Source organism: Bufo bufo, chromosome 3 (assembly GCF_905171765.1).
Source record: "Bufo bufo chromosome 3, aBufBuf1.1, whole genome shotgun sequence".
Lineage (NCBI taxonomy): Eukaryota > Metazoa > Chordata > Amphibia > Anura > Bufonidae > Bufo > Bufo bufo.
In genome coordinates this window covers 6,177,030-6,192,991 of record NC_053391.1, presented here as the reverse complement: position 1 = coordinate 6,192,991, position 15,962 = coordinate 6,177,030, and the positions used below count along the sequence as shown (strand labels likewise).

The 15,962-nt window shown below is 54.9% G+C and overlaps 1 protein-coding gene across 2 annotated transcripts in view; it reads left to right on the top strand.

Annotated features, from left to right (window-relative positions):
• Window positions 1–15,962, top strand: part of GSK3B (glycogen synthase kinase 3 beta) — a 77,242-nt gene that overhangs the window by 740 nt on the left and 60,540 nt on the right. The window lies entirely within an intron of this gene.

Below are 15,962 nucleotides of genomic sequence, written 5' to 3'. Positions count from 1 at the left end.
AATAGTGACCCCATAGCTGCAGGCAGGAGAGGACTACTACCCCCTGCATCCGGACTACTACCCCCTGCATCCGGACTACTACCCCCTGCATCCGGACTACTACCCCCTGCATCCGGACTACTACCCCCTGCATCCAGACTACTACCCCCTGCATCCGCCCCTCATTCACTCCTCACCCATGTGACAGGGACCGCTGCAGAAGCCACATTGTACTAGGCATCACCCTTAAAGGGACGGTGCAGGGACACGGCCATGACTGATGCCAGGGGTCTGCTGGGGGGGGGGGGGGGGTCTGAGTGCATTCATTTTCTGCACATGACAAATGAGGTCTCGCCGGCTCGTGGATCCGCCGGAGGCCGGCGCTGCTGTTACCAGGGAGGACGCCATATTGCAGGGATATGTGAAGGGTTATCAGGAGGAGGCGTTGTTATAAATCTGGATCGTTTTAATCATTCTGCTGCCCCCCTCGTCATAGAGCTGCTGTCCCGGGGACTTACAGGTGCATTCTGGGTAATATTCGGGTGCTCCTGATCTGGTGGGGTCGGCACCTCTGCAGCCGATGGATTTCTTATGCTGCATATTCTCCATTAATTATTAATGATTGAGTGACGGTCTGCAGGTGCCGTTACCCGGGGGAGGGCTCCGGCCTTTCATCTGGTGGTGCAGCCCTCGCACATCGCGCTCTGCCTTATAGGAGGTGGTCACCGAATGTCTGGACTACTAGAGGCAAACCTCAGAGGAGAACTGAATCTACTGTAGGGGGCGCAGTATAAGAGGGGTACTATGGGGGGGCACAGTATAGGAGGTGTACTATAGGGGGCGCAGTATAGGAGGTGTACTATGGGGGGCACAGTATAAGAGGTGTACTATAGGGGGCGCAGTATAGGAGGTGTACTATAGGGGGGTTCAGTATAAGAGGTGTGCTATGGGGGGCACAGTATAAGAGGTGTACTATAGGGGGCGCAGTATAGGATGTACTATAGGGGGTTCAGTATAAGAGGTGTACTATAGGGGGCGCAGTATAGGAGGTGTACTATAGGGGGGTTCAGTATAAGAGGTGTACTATGGGGGGCACAGTATAAGAGGAGTACTATAGGGGGCGCAGTATAGGATGTACTATAGGGGGGTTCAGTGTAAGAGGTGTACTATGGGGGCGCAGTATAAGAGGTGTACTATAGGGGGGCGCAGTATAAGAGGTGTACTATAGGGGGCGCAGTATAAGAGGTGTACTATAGGGGGCGCAGTATAGGAGGTGTACTATAGGGGGCGCAGTATAGGAGGTGTACTATAGGGGGGTTCAGTATAAGAGGTGTACTATAGGGGGGCACAGTATAAGAGGTGTACTATAGGGGGCACAGTATAAGAGGTGTACTATAGGGGGCGCAGTATAGGATGTACTATAGGGGGGTTCAGTATAAGAGGTGTACTATGGGGGGGCGCAGTATAAGAGGTGTACTATAGGGGGGCGCAGTATAAGAGGTGTACTATAGGGGGGCGCAGTATAAGAGGTGTACTATAGGGGGGCGCAGTATAAGAGGTGTACTATAGGGGGGCGCAGTATAAGAGGTGTACTATAGGGGGGCGCAGTATAAGAGGTGTACTATAGGGGGGCGCAGTATAAGAGGTGTACTATAGGGGGGCGCAGTATAAGAGGTGTACTATAGGGGGGCGCAGTATAAGAGGTGTACTATAGGGGGGCGCAGTATAAGAGGTGTACTATAGGGGGGCGCAGTATAAGAGGTGTACTATAGGGGGGCGCAGTATAAGAGGTGTACTATAGGGGGCGCAGTATAAGAGGTGTACTATAGGGGGGCGCAGTATAAGGTGTACTATAGGGGGGCGCAGTATAAGAGGTGTACTATAGGGGGGCGCAGTATAAGAGGTTTACTATAGGGGGGTTCAGTGTAAGAGGTGTACTATGGGGGGCGCAGTGTAAGAGGTTTACTATGGGGGGGCTCAGTGTAAGAGGCGTACTATGGGGGGGCGCAGTATAGGAGGCGTACTATGGGGGGGGCGCAGTATAGGAGGCGTACTATGGGGGGGCGCAGTATAGGAGGCGTACTATGGGGGGGCGCAGTATAGGAGGCGTACTATGGGGGGGCGCAGTATAGGAGGCGTACTATGGGGGGGCGCAGTATAGGAGGCGTACTATGGGGGGGGGGCGCAGTATAGGAGGCGTACTATGGGGGGGCGCAGTATAGGAGGCGTACTATGGGGGGGCGCAGTATAGGAGGCGTACTATGGGGGGGCGCAGTATAGGAGGCGTACTATGGGGGGGAGCAGTATAGGAGGCGTACTATGGGGGGGAGCAGTATAGGAGGCGTACTATTGGGGGGCGCAGTATAGGAGGCGTACTATTGGGGGGCGCAGTATAGGAGGCGTACTATGGGGGGGCGCAGTATAGGAGGCGTACTATGGGGGGGCGCAGTATAGGAGGCGTACTATGGGGGGGGGGCAGTATAGGAGGCGTACTATGGGGGGGGCGCAGTATAGGAGGCGTACTATGGGGGGGAGCAGTATAGGAGGCGTACTATGGGGGGGCGCAGTATAGGAGGCGTACTATGGGGGGGCGCAGTATAGGAGGCGTACTATGGGGGGGCGCAGTATAGGAGGCGTACTATGGGGGGGCGCAGTATAGGAGGCGTACTATTGGGGGGCGCAGTATAGGAGGCGTACTATGGGGGGGCGCAGTATAGGAGGCGTACTATGGGGGGGCGCAGTATAGGAGGCGTACTATGGGGGGGGCGCAGTATAGGAGGCGTACTATGGGGGGGGCGCAGTATAGGAGGCGTACTATGGGGGGGAGCAGTATAGGAGGCGTACTATGGGGGGGCGCAGTATAGGAGGCGTACTATGGGGGGGCGCAGTATAGGAGGCGTACTATGGGGGGGCGCAGTATAGGAGGCGTACTATGGTGGGGCGCAGTATAGGAGGCGTACTATGGGCAGGGTGGATAAAAATCAATGATTTAAAAAAAATATTGCATTTTTTTTATATAAAATGCTTTTTGAGGAAAACCTATTACCATCCAAAGGTTATTCCATCATGAAATAAAGATGAGTTTTTTAATTCTGTAGAATAAGGCTGTACGTGGACTCCTATATTGTGGAATGGATTAGGCAGTGGCTGAGGGACAGACAGCAGAGGGTTGTAGTCCATGGAGTATATTCAGACCATGGTCTTGTTACCAGTGGGGTACCTCAGGGATCTGTTCTGGGACCCATATTGTTTAATATCTTTATCAGCGACATTGCAGAAGGCCTCGATGGTAAGGTGCGTCTTTTTACTGATGACACAAAGATCTGTAACAAGGTTGATGTTCCTGGAGGGATACACCAAATGGAAAAGGATTTAGGAAAACTAGAGGAACGGTCAGAAATCTGGCAACTAAAATGTAATGTTGATAAGTGCAAGATAATGCACCTGGGGCGTAAAAACCCAAGAGCAGAATATACAATCAGTGACACAGTCCTAACCTCAGTATCTGATGAAAGGGATTTAGGGGTCATTATTTCAGAAGACTTAAAGGTAGGCAGACCATGTCATAGAGCAGCAGGAGATGCTAGCAGAATGGTGGGGTGTATAGGGAGAGGCATTACCAGTAGACAGAGGGGGCGCTCATGCCGCTCTACAGAGCACTAGTGAGACCTCATCTGGAGTATTGTGCGCAGTACTGGAGGCCATATCTCCAGAAGGATATAGATACTCTAGAGAGAGTTCAGAGAAGAGCTACTAAACTAGTACATGGATTGCAGGATAAAACTTACCAGGAAAGGTTAAAGGACCTTAACATGTATAGCTTGGAAGAAAGAAGAGACAGAGGGGAGATGAGAGAAACTGCTAAATACATAAAGGGAATCAACTCGGTAAAAGAGGAGAGAAGATTTACAAGAAGAAAAACTGCTACAAGAGGACATAGTGTTAAATTAGAGGGGCAAAGGTTTAAAAGTGATATCAGGAAGTATTACTTTACTGAGAGAGTAGTGGATGCATGGAATAGCCTTCCTGCAGAAGTGGTAGCTGCAAATACAGTGAAGGAGGTTAAGCATGCATGGGATAGGCATAAGGCCATCCTTCATATACTCAGTATATTGGGCAGACTAGATGGGCCAAATGGTTCTTATTAGGGATCGACTGATATTGATTTTTTAGGGCCGATACCGATAATTTGTGAACTTTCAGGCCGATAATTTATACCGATATTCTGGGAATTTTCTTTTTTGAGAAAAAAAAAAAAATTCCTACACAAATCTGCTGAAAATTAATATGTTTATTGTTAATGTGTATTTTTTTTTTTTTATAAATCTTTTTCATTTATACTTAATATTTTTGTGGTTTTTTTTTTTTACTAACTTTTAGCCCCCTTAGGAATTAGAACCCTTGTCCTATTCCCCCTGATAGATCTCTATCAGGGTGAATAGGAGCTCACACTGTCCCTGCTGCTCCTTGCTTTGTGCACACAGCAGCATGGGGCTTACCATGGCAGCCAGGGCTTCAATAGCGTCCTGGCTGCCATGGTAACCGATCGGAGCCCCAGGATTACACAGCTGGGGCTCCGATCGGAGGAGCAGGGGAGAGGGGATCCTGTGGCCACTGCCACCAATGAGTAATACTGGGCGGGGGGGGGGGGGGCGCACTGCGCCACCAATGATTAATACTGGGGGGCTTGGGGGGGGGGGGGCGCACTGCGCCACCAATGAAGATACCTCTCTCATTCATTCATATACAGGAGGCGGGAGCTGGCTGCAGAATCACATAGCCGGCTCCCGACCTCTGAGCGGTAGCTGCGATCCGCGGCACCTGAGGAGTTAACTACCGCAGATCGCAGCTGCCGCTCATAGAGGTCGGGAGCCGGCTATGTGATTCTGCAGCTCCCGCCTCCTGTATATGAATGAAAGACTCATCTTCATTGGTGGCGCAGCGGCCACAGCCCCGCCCCTCCTCTTGTCTTCTCTCCTCTCATTGGCGGCATCGGCAGCAGCAGCACAGGGGGAGGAGACACTGCTTCCTTCTCCCCTGTGCTGCGGAGGGAACACAGAGAGCGCTGAGAGCAGCGAGATCTGTGTTCCCAATATGTTATCGGTATATCGGCAAAATAGATGCCGATACCGATAACGTTCAAAATCCTCAATATCGGCCGATAATATCGGCCAAACCGATAATCGGTCGATCCCTAGTTCTTATCTGCCGACACATTCTAGGTTTCTATATGTGTAATTTTTTTGGTAAATAAATTCCATGAATCCATTCACAATGTCCGGCTCTTCCAGAGGTTTTTGTAAGATTATTGGGCAGTTTATCTGCCTACAAGATATTATCACAGATGCTTGGTTTACTTTTGCAGTTCTCAAAACTGAATTTGACTCAGCAGAGATCACATGCGCATCTTCTTCACAGCAAAAATGTTATAATATGAACAGAGTTGAGAAAAATACCTTAATACTAACTTCTACAAACCTATGAATGCGGAATCAACCGAATCAAACTAATATGAAAAGTTGTTTAAATCTTCATCTACTTGCATATTATAAGTTATACCAGCAAGAATTAGTCTTTATGTAGAAAACTATTATTTAAATCAAATCCACCCTGACTATGGGGGGCGCAGTATAAGAGGTTTACTATGGGGGTGCGCAGTATAAGAGGTGTACTATGGGGGGGGCGCAGTATAAGAGGTGTACTATGGGGGGCTCAGTATAAGAGGCGTACTATGGGGGGCGCAGTATAAGAGGTTTACTATGGGGGTGCGCAGTATAAGAGGTGTACTATGGGGGGGGCGCAGTATAAGAGGTGTACTATGGGGGGGGCGCAGTATAAGAGGTGTACTATGGGGGGCGCAGTATAAGAGGTTTACTATAGGGGTGCGCAGTATAAGAGGTGTACTATGGGGGGGGCGCAGTATAAGAGGTGTACTATGGGGGGGCGCAGTATAAGAGGCGTACTATGGGGGGGCGCAGTATAAGAGGCGTACTATGGGGGGGCGCAGTATAAGAGGCGTACTATGGGGGGGCTCAGTATAAGAGGCGTACTATGGGGGGGGCTCAGTATAAGAGGCGTACTATGGGGGGCGCAGTATAAGAGGTGTACTGTGTGGGGCGCAGTATAAGAGGTGTACTGTGTGGGGCGCAGTATAAGAGGTGTACTATGGGGGGGGCGCAGTATAAGAGGTGTACTATGGGGGGCGCAGTATAAGAGGCGTACTATGGGGGGGCGCAGTATAAGAGGCGTACTATGGGGGGGCGCAGTATAAGAGGCGTACTATGGGGGGGGCTCAGTATAAGAGGCGTACTATGGGGGGCGCAGTATAAGAGGTGTACTGTGTGGGGCGCAGTATAAGAGGTGTACTGTGTGGGGCGCAGTATAAGAGGTGTACTGTGTGGGGGCGCAGTATAAGAGGTGTACTATGGGGGGGCGCAGTATAATAGGTGTACTGTGTGGGGCGCAGTATAATAGGTGTACTATGGGGGGGCGCAGTATAATAGGTGTACTGTGTGGGGCGCGGTATAAGAGGTGTACTGTGTGGGGCGCAGTATAATAGGTGTACTGTGTGGGGCGCAGTATAATAGGTGTACTGTGTGGGGCGCAGTATAAGAGGTGTACTATGGGGGGGCGCAGTATAATAGGTGTACTGTGTGGGGCGCGGTATAATAGGTGTACTGTGTGGGGCGCAGTATAATAGGTGTACTGTGTGGGGCGCAGTATAAGAGGTGTACTATGGGGGGGCGCAGTATAAGAGGTGTACTGTGTGGGGCGCAGTATAATAGGTGTACTGTGTGGGGCGCAGTATAATAGGTGTACTATGGGGGGGCGCAGTATAAGAGGTGTACTATGGGGGGGCGCAGTATAAGAGGTGTACTGTGTGGGGCGCAGTATAATAGGTGTACCGTGGGGGGGCGCAGTATAATAGGTGTACCGTGTGGGGCGCAGTATAATAGGTGTACCGTGTGGGGCGCGGTATAATAGGTGTACTGTGTGGGGCGCAGTATAATAGGTGTACCGTGTGGGGCGCAGTATAATAGGTGTACTGTGTGGGGCGCAGTATAATAGGTGTACTATGGGGGGGCGCAGTATAATAGGTGTACTGTGTGGGGCGCGGTATAAGAGGTGTACTGTGTGGGGCGCAGTATAATAGGTGTACTGTGTGGGGCGCAGTATAAGAGGTGTACTATGGGGGGGTGCAGTATAATAGGTGTACTATGGGGGGGCGCAGTATAATAGGTGTACTATGGGGGGGCGCAGTATATGACCTCTTCTATAGTGGGTCTATTATAAAATGTCTGTTATAGGCACGGTAAATGATAAGACATCTATTATTGGGGGATGTCATATAAAATGTCTGTTATAGAAGATCTACTATGGGGGGGTCGGGTATAGACGGTGTCGAATATCAATGGTCTACTATTGAGGGGGGGGGGTCTGATCTAGGGCCTGTGACAAACCTATTCACAGCAGAACGTTTCCTCTAATGGGTTTACATCCGCGCTCAGTGCTGACCAGTGTCTGTCGTGCGGTTTTACCACAGATCAGTATGGGTTTCATGTTGATTGTCAGTGGCTGCCTCATTTTGGCAAACATGTAGGGCTGTGCGGCCGCCCTGTAGGGCTGTGCGGCCGCCCTGTAGGGCTGTGCCCTGTATGGCTGTACCCGCGTCAGGAGCCCAGTAGCCGATGTGCCCAGCACTCTTAGGCACGTGTCTGACATTTTGGGTTTTCTGTTGGTCTATGGGCTCCTCCTTGCTTGACTACTAATAATCCCACCGGAGTGAAGTCTGCAGCGTCGGGTGCCACCTAGTACATGTCACGTCTGGTGGCATCACGTGTAGTGTGAGCAGGCGACGCTGAGATGTGTGCACAGCGGAAGTGATGGACTGTTATCTTCTTGCCCAGGTCGTTGACATTGTCTTCCCATTATACCTCATCTCTGTACTGGTAAGGAGTCCTATTAATGGTCCATCGTCTATGCTGTGCATGTCAATGGAGAAATTGTGTGTAACCGGGAGACTACAACTCTCAGCATCACTACTGTATATACATTATATAGCATGATCTATGGATCTCAGAGCATGCTAGGAGTTGTAGTCTCTCAACACCTATAGATTCCTGTGGACAAGGGTGGTTTTAGCTTTGTTGGCAGAGGGGGTCTTTTCCTTGTGCCCCTGACTGATGCCTCACCCGTCCTCACCCGTACTAGGTGGGATGTAGGCTGTAGCCATCGTTCAGGATCGGTGCTGGTTTCATGGCCGCCTGAGGTCACGGATCACTCCCAGGCTACGACTGGAGCCGATCTTTACCGGAGTGTCATCCGTGAGTCACATTTCCGCCTGTGTCTTGGAAGCTCGCCATCTATATAATAAACTCCGCTCCACCCACTTCAGCTATTTTAGTCCTTAGTCGTACATTGCCTAAACCAGTTTATTACATTCAGCAGATCAACTCCCCAGATGTAAGAAGGGGGGCCCAGCGCAGGAGCTGATGTCACTTGACAGGTGTAAGGCTGAAGCAGATGATGTCACTGCATCCGGTGTGAGGTCACCTAATGTAAGTCTGCAGCTGATGATGTCACCTAATGTACGGTTAGAGCTGACGCGGTCACTGGTGTGAGGCTGCGGCTGATGATGTCGTTTCATCCGGTGTGAGGTCACTTAGTGTGGGGCTGCGGCTGGCAACGCGGTCACTAGTGTGAGGCTGCGGCTGGCAACGCGGTCACTAGTGTGAGGCTGCGGCTGGCAACGCGGTCACTAGTGTGAGGCTGCGGCTGGCGACGCGGTCACTAGTGTGAGGCTGCGGCTGGCGACGCGGTCACTAGTGTGAGGCTGCGGCTGGCGACGCGGTCACTAGTGTGAGGCTGCGGCTGGCGACGCGGTCACTAGTGTGAGGCTGCGGCTGGCGACGCGGTCACTAGTGTGAGGCTGCGGCTGGCGACGCGGTCACTAGTGTGAGGCTGCGGCTGGCGACGCGGTCACTAGTGTGAGGCTGCGGCTATCACGGCGGACGGGATCTCAGATACACAGATAAACCAACAAACAAGTTTCTAGGCGAGAAGCTGGGGAATGGTCACCTCCTAGTAAATCCCTGACTTCTCTCCCTACACTGCTAAGCCCACATTCAGACCTTGAAGGTAGGAATAATGTGTCCTCGTGCCTGGGCTGAAAATACCCTAGAATCCCTGAGATGGTGAAAGGGGAATAGGGGCAGCCTGCTCCCTCAGAACCTGGAGGGGACAGACGACACACAAACAGTCTAGACAGCAAACAACAAAAACAGAAACCAAACTTTTCTTATCTGAGCTGGAACAGACAATCCTTCCTTCCTTGCTTCCAAGGCCAGACTGATTTCTATAACCCGCACAGAACACTGGGAATGAGTGAGATTTAAACCAATGACCCCACCCAGTGCACCTGAAGGGAGGCAGATCTAGTACGACTCCAAAACCAAACAAAAAACTAAACACGTGCTGCTATTCTGGCCAACCTCCGCACATAGTCAGAGCAGGGCATGACAGCGGCTGGCGACGCGGTCACTAGGGTGAGGCTGCGGCTGGCGACGCGGTCACTAGGGTGAGGCTGGGGCTGGCGACGCGGTCACTAGGGTGAGGCTGCGGCTGGCGACGCGGTCACTAGGGTGAGGCTGCGGCTCTAAGGCCTCTTTCACACGGGCGTCGCGTGTGAGGGCCGGATAGGATGCAGGTGCGTTGCGGGAAAATGCACGAGTGCAAAGTGTTTTAATGCGTTTTGCACGCGCGTGAGAAAAATCGGCATGTTTGGTACCCAGACCCGGACTTCTTCACAGAAGTTTGGGTTCGGTGTTGTGTAGATTTTATTATTTTCCCTTATAACATAGTTATACAGAATGCTTAGTACAATAGGGCTGGAGGGGTTAAAAATAATAATAACTTAGCTCGCCTTAATCCACTTGTTTGCGCAGCCCGGCTTCTCTTCTGTCTTCTTCTTTGCTGTGCAGGAGAAAAAGGACCTGTGGTGACGTTACTGCGCTCATCACATGGTCCGTCACATGGTCTATCATCATGGTGATGGACCATGTGATGAGCGCAGTGACGTCACCAAAAGCCCTTTTCCTCCCAGGTCATGAAAGAAGACAAGCCAGGCTGCGCGAGCAAGTGGATGAGGGGAGTTTAATTATTATTATTATTTTAACCCCTCCATCTCTAAATTACTATGCATTCTGTATTAAGAATGCTATTATTTTTCCTTATAACCATGTTATAAGGGAAAATGATAAAGATCGGGTCCCGATCGTCTCCTAGCAACCATGCGTGAAAATCGCACCGCATACCGCACTTGCTTGCGGATGCTTGTGATTTTCACGCAGACCCATTCACTTCTATGGGGCCTGCGTTGCGTGAAAAACGCACAATATAGAGCATGCTGCGAAAATCACCGCTCATTTGCACAGCCCCATAGAAATGAATGGGTCCGAAATCAGTGCGGGTGCAATGCGTTCACCTCACGCATTGCACCCGCGCGGAAAACTCGCTTGTGGGAAAGAGGCCTAAATCTACCTATGCGGTTGGGCATCTACATTCAGGAGAGCAGACCCTGCACGTATAGTGTGCTGCTCCTAGTCGCCCCTATGTGCTGATGATGATGTCAGCTATGCTGATGATGTCATCTAATGTCAGGCTGCAGCTGATGTCACCACTAGGTGAGATGTCCCTGTGAGGCTGCAGTCCTGCGGATGTCTCCTGGTGTGAGGCTGCAGTCCTGCGGAGGTCACCTGGTGTGAGGCTGCAGTCCTGCGGAGGTCACCTGGTGTGAGGCTGCAGTCCTGCGGCTGTCACCTGGTGTGAGGCTGCAGTCCTGCGGAGGTCACCTGGTGTGAGGCTGCAGTCCTGCGGAGGTCACCTGGTGTGAGGCTGCAGTCCTGCGGAGGTCACCTGGTGTGAGGCTGCAGTCCTGCGGCTGTCACCTGGTGTGAGGCTGCAGTCCTGCGGCTGTCACCTGGTGTGAGGCTGCAGTCCTGCGGAGGTCACCTGGTGTGAGGCTGCAGTCCTGCGGCTGTCACCTGGTGTGAGGCTGCAGTCCTGCGGAGGTCACCTGGTGTGAGGCTGCAGTCCTGCGGAGGTCACCTGGTGTGAGGCTGCAGTCCTGCGGAGGTCACCTGGTGTGCGGCTGCAGTCCTGCGGAGGTCACCTGGTGTGAGGCTGCAGTCCTGCGGAGGTCACCTGGTGTGAGGCTGCAGTCCTGCGGAGGTCACCTGGTGTGAGGCTGCAGTCCTGCGGAGGTCACCTGGTGTGAGGCTGCAGTCCTGCGGAGGTCACCTGGTGTGAGGCTGCAGTCCTGCGGAGGTCACCTGGTGTGAGGCTGCAGTCCTGCGGAGGTCACCTGGTGTGAGGCTGCAGTCCTGCGGCTGTCACCTGGTGTGAGGCTGCAGTCCTGCGGCGGTCACCTGGTGTGAGGCTGCAGTCCTGCGGCGGTCACCTGGTGTGAGGCTGCAGTCCTGCGGCTGTCACCTGGTGTGAGGCTGCAGTCCTGCGGAGGTCACCTGGTGTGAGGCTGCAGTCCTGCGGAGGTCACCTGGTGTGAGGCTGCAGTCCTGCGGAGGTCACCTGGTGTGAGGCTGCAGTCCTGCGGAGGTCACCTGGTGTGAGGCTGCAGTCCTGCGGAGGTCACCTGGTGTGAGGCTGCAGTCCTGCGGAGGTCACCTGGTGTGAGGCTGCAGTCCTGCGGAGGTCACCTGGTGTGAGGCTGCAGTCCTGCGGAGGTCACCTGGTGTGAGGCTGCAGTCCTGCGGAGGTCACCTGGTGTGAGGCTGCAGTCCTGCGGAGGTCACCTGGTGTGAGGCTGCAGTCCTGCGGAGGTCACCTGGTGTGAGGCTGCAGTCCTGCGGAGGTCACCTGGTGTGAGGCTGCAGTCCTGCGGAGGTCACCTGGTGTGAGGCTGCAGTCCTGCGGAGGTCACCTGGTGTGAGGCTGCAGTCCTGCGGAGGTCACCTGGTGTGAGGCTGCAGTCCTGCGGAGGTCACCTGGTGTGAGGCTGCAGTCCTGCGGAGGTCACCTGGTGTGAGGCTGCAGTCCTGCGGAGGTCACCTGGTGTGAGGCTGCAGTCCTGCGGAGGTCACCTGGTGTGAGGCTGCAGTCCTGCGGAGGTCACCTGGTGTGAGGCTGCAGTCCTGCGGAGGTCACCTGGTGTGAGGCTGCAGTCCTGCGGAGGTCACCTGGTGTGAGGCTGGAGCTGATGATGTCACTGTCGGCTTTTATTTTACTATTGAGGTTATCCTAAAACCTGCAGCAGGGTGTAACAAGCAGTTGTGACTTAAGCCATATGGCAGGCGCATCCCCCGACGGCGGTGTGTACGGAGTAGCGGGGTCTGGGCATTGCTTGCTCTGCAGACACTGATGGAGGCATCGCCTGGAGACTCCGGGGTAACAGTGCGATGCTGCTGTGGCCGTAGAGCGCAGTAATGGCGGCGGCGATCCAATGTGAGCGCCAAGCGGTGGTTTTAAATGGGTCAACTTTACCTTTAATGCAATGATTTCTGATCACCTGGTAGGACACAGAGCGCGTCTCGTCATGGCTGGGGTTAACCCCGCGTCTCTCAGGACTGGTTCGCTTTCCTGCGTGTTACGGCACAAAGGGGTGTAAATGAAGACCGGGTCACGGACCTCTTACAGACTGGAACCTGATGTGGAGGTACGTGTGGTCGAGACGCGAGATCTTCTCGACTCTCTGTGCCACCGTGTACGTGGGGCAGTGGTAGCTGAGTGCTCTCCTGACCCATGAAGGGTTAATTGTAATCTCCGCAGATTATCTGCCGCCCCCAGTGAATGGATTTCCTGTTATTCCCTCGGTCCGGGGGATAATACGCCCCTTTAGTGTTTTGGGGGGTGGGGGGTACTTTGGTCTCTGATATGATACATGGGAAACTCATTGAATGTAGTAATAGGAGAATCATTGGGCTCTGCTGGGACTTCTAGTTCTACAGCTGCAAGCTCACACAGCGTTTTCCATAGACTTCCCTGGGCGCTCGCCCTCCCACCTTCACCCGCTGTATGTGGACTCTGCCACCCGCCTTATTCTGCAGTCTGTGGTCCCCGTTCTCCTGCCAGTCCGGACTTTCTGGATTATTGGTTGGAGGTTCTATGTCTGGTCCATGGTTTCTTCTGCTGTCCAGATATCTCTAAACCCATAGATACTGGATTTCTGATCTCCGCGGTCAGGTTCTCCGCCATGAGCTGAGGGTCTCTGGCATCTCCAATCCCATATAATGAGACCCCCTCGCTGGCCGCGCCACGTCGTCCTGTACGGGGCACTGTATAGGCAGCTTGCTGTAGTAACGGCATTGTGGCTGCTGGGCAGAAGAATAGGAGCCCAACCCCCGCCAGAGACCACTGTGAACAGAGGGGCCCGGAAGCTGTGATCCCTATGGTTACCGCTCTCTCCCAGACTCGGGCCCTCACCGGGGAGATGACTGGGCCCCGGCCACCGCTCTTATCTGCTCCCGTGACCTGGAGTTTGCAGCCACATTTGCTTCACTCTGTGTAAAGGACGTTCCTGGTGAGAGCTGCAGGTCCACGTGTCGGAGCGGGGGCCCCCCAGCGAGGAGGCTTCTCCTCTGTAGTCCCCCTCGCTGGCCGCACCACGTCGTCCTGTACGGGGCACTGTAGTAACGGCATTGTGGCTGCTGGGCAGAAGAATAGGAGCCCAACCCCCGCCAGAGAAGACCACTGTGAACAGAGGGGCCCGGAAGCTGAGATCCCTATGGTTACCGATCTCTCCCAGACTCGGGCCCTCACCGGGGAGATGACGGGACCCCGGCCACCGCTCGTATCTGCTCCCGTGACCTGTAGTTTGCAGACGGCATTGGCTTCTCTCTGTGTAAAGGACTTTCCAGGTTATTTTTTTCCGTTCCTTGTGAGAGCTGCAGGTCCACGTGTCGGAGCGGGGGCCCCCAGCGAGGAGGCTTCTCCTCTGTAGTTGGTCCCGGCCTCTTCATGGAGGAAAAGGTTAATGGCTTTGATTGCTTGGCTGTGGATGGCGGCAGCGGCGCGCACTCCGGACACATCTGGATTTATTTGTTAAGATTGAAAGGAAGTTGCTCCTTTTGAAGTCTCAGAATCCACTGCTGGAGGAGGAGGAGGCCGCTCTGGATACGCTGCTGGAGGAGGCCGCTCTGGATACGCTGCTGGAGGAGGCCGCTCTGGATACGCTGCTGGAGGAGGCCGGAGCTCTGGATACGCTGCTGGAGGAGGCCGGAGCTCTGGATACGCTGCTGGAGGAGGCCGGAGCTCTGGATACGCTGCTGGAGGAGGCCGGAGCTCTGGATACGCTGCTGGAGGAGGCCGGAGCTCTGGATACGCTGCTGGAGGAGGCCGGAGCTCTGGATACGCTGCTGGAGGAGGCCGGAGCTCTGGATACGCTGCTGGAGGAGGCCGGAGCTCTGGATACGCTGCTGGAGGAGGCCGGAGCTCTGGATACGCTGCTGGAGGAGGCCGGAGCTCTGGATACGCTGCTGGAGGAGGCCGCAGCTCTGGATACGCTGCTGGAGGAGGCCGCAGCTCTGGATACGCTGCTGGAGGAGGCCGCAGCTCTGGATACGCTGCTGGAGGAGGCCGCAGCTCTGGATACGCTGCTGGAGGAGGCCGCAGCTCTGGATACGCTGCTGGAGGAGGCCGCAGCTCTGGATACGCTGCTGGAGGAGGCCGCAGCTCTGGATACGCTGCTGGAGGAGGCCGCAGCTCTGGATACGCTGCTGGAGGAGGCCGCAGCTCTGGATACGCTGCTGGAGGAGGCCGCAGCTCTGGATACGCTGCTGGAGGAAGGCCGCAGCTCTGGATACGCTGCTGGAGGAGGCCGCAGCTCTGGATACGCTGCTGGAGGAGGCCGCAGCTCTGGATACGCTGCTGGAGGAGGCCGCAGCTCTGGATACGCTGCTGGAGGAGGCCGCAGCTCTGGATACGCTGCTGGAGGAGGCCGCAGCTCTGGATACGCTGCTGGAGGAGGAGGCCGCAGCTCTGGATACGCTGCTGGAGGAGGAGGCCGCAGCTCTGGATACGCCGCTGGAGGAGGAGGCCGCAGCTCTGGATACGCTGCTGGAGGAGGAGGCCGCAGCTCTGGATACGCTGCTGGAGGAGGAGGCCGCAGCTCTGGATACGCTGCTGGAGGAGGAGGCCGCAGCTCTGGATACGCTGCTGGAGGAGGAGGCCGCAGCTCTGGATACGCTGCTGGAGGAGGAGGCCGCAGCTCTGGATACGCTGCTGGAGGAGGAGGCCGCAGCTCTGGATACGCTGCTGGAGGAGGAGGCCGCAGCTCTGGATACGCTGCTGGAGGAGGAGGCCGCAGCTCTGGATACGCTGCTGGAGGAGGAGGCCGCAGCTCTGGATACGCTGCTGGAGGAGGAGGCCGCAGCTCTGGATACGCTGCTGGAGGAGGAGGCCGCAGCTCTGGATACGCTGCTGGAGGAGGAGGCCGCAGCTCTGGATACGCTGCTGGAGGAGGAGGCCGCAGCTCTGGAGGAGGAGGCCACAGCTCTGGATACGCTGCTGGAGGAGGCCGCAGCTCTGGATACGTTGCTGGAGGAGGCGGCCGCAGCTCTGGTTACGCTGCTGGAGGAGGAGGCCGCAGCTCTGGATACGCTGCTGGAGGAGGCCGCAGCTCTGGATACGCTGCTGGAGGAGGCCGCTCTGGATACGCTGCTGGAGGAGGCCGCTCTGGATACGCTGCTGGAGGAGGAGGCCGGAGCTCTGGAGGAGGAGGCCACAGCTCTGGATACGCTGCTGGAGGAGGCCGCAGCTCTGGATACGCTGCTGGAGGAGGCCGCAGCTCTGGATACGCTGCTGGAGGAGGCCGCAGCTCTGGATACGCTGCTGGAGGAGGCCGCAGCTCTGGATACGCTGCTGGAGGAGGCCGCAGCTCTGGATACGCTCCTGGAGGAGGCCGCAGCTCTGGATACGCTGCTGGAGGAGGCCGCAGCTCTGGATACGCTGCTGGAGGAGGCCGCAGCTCT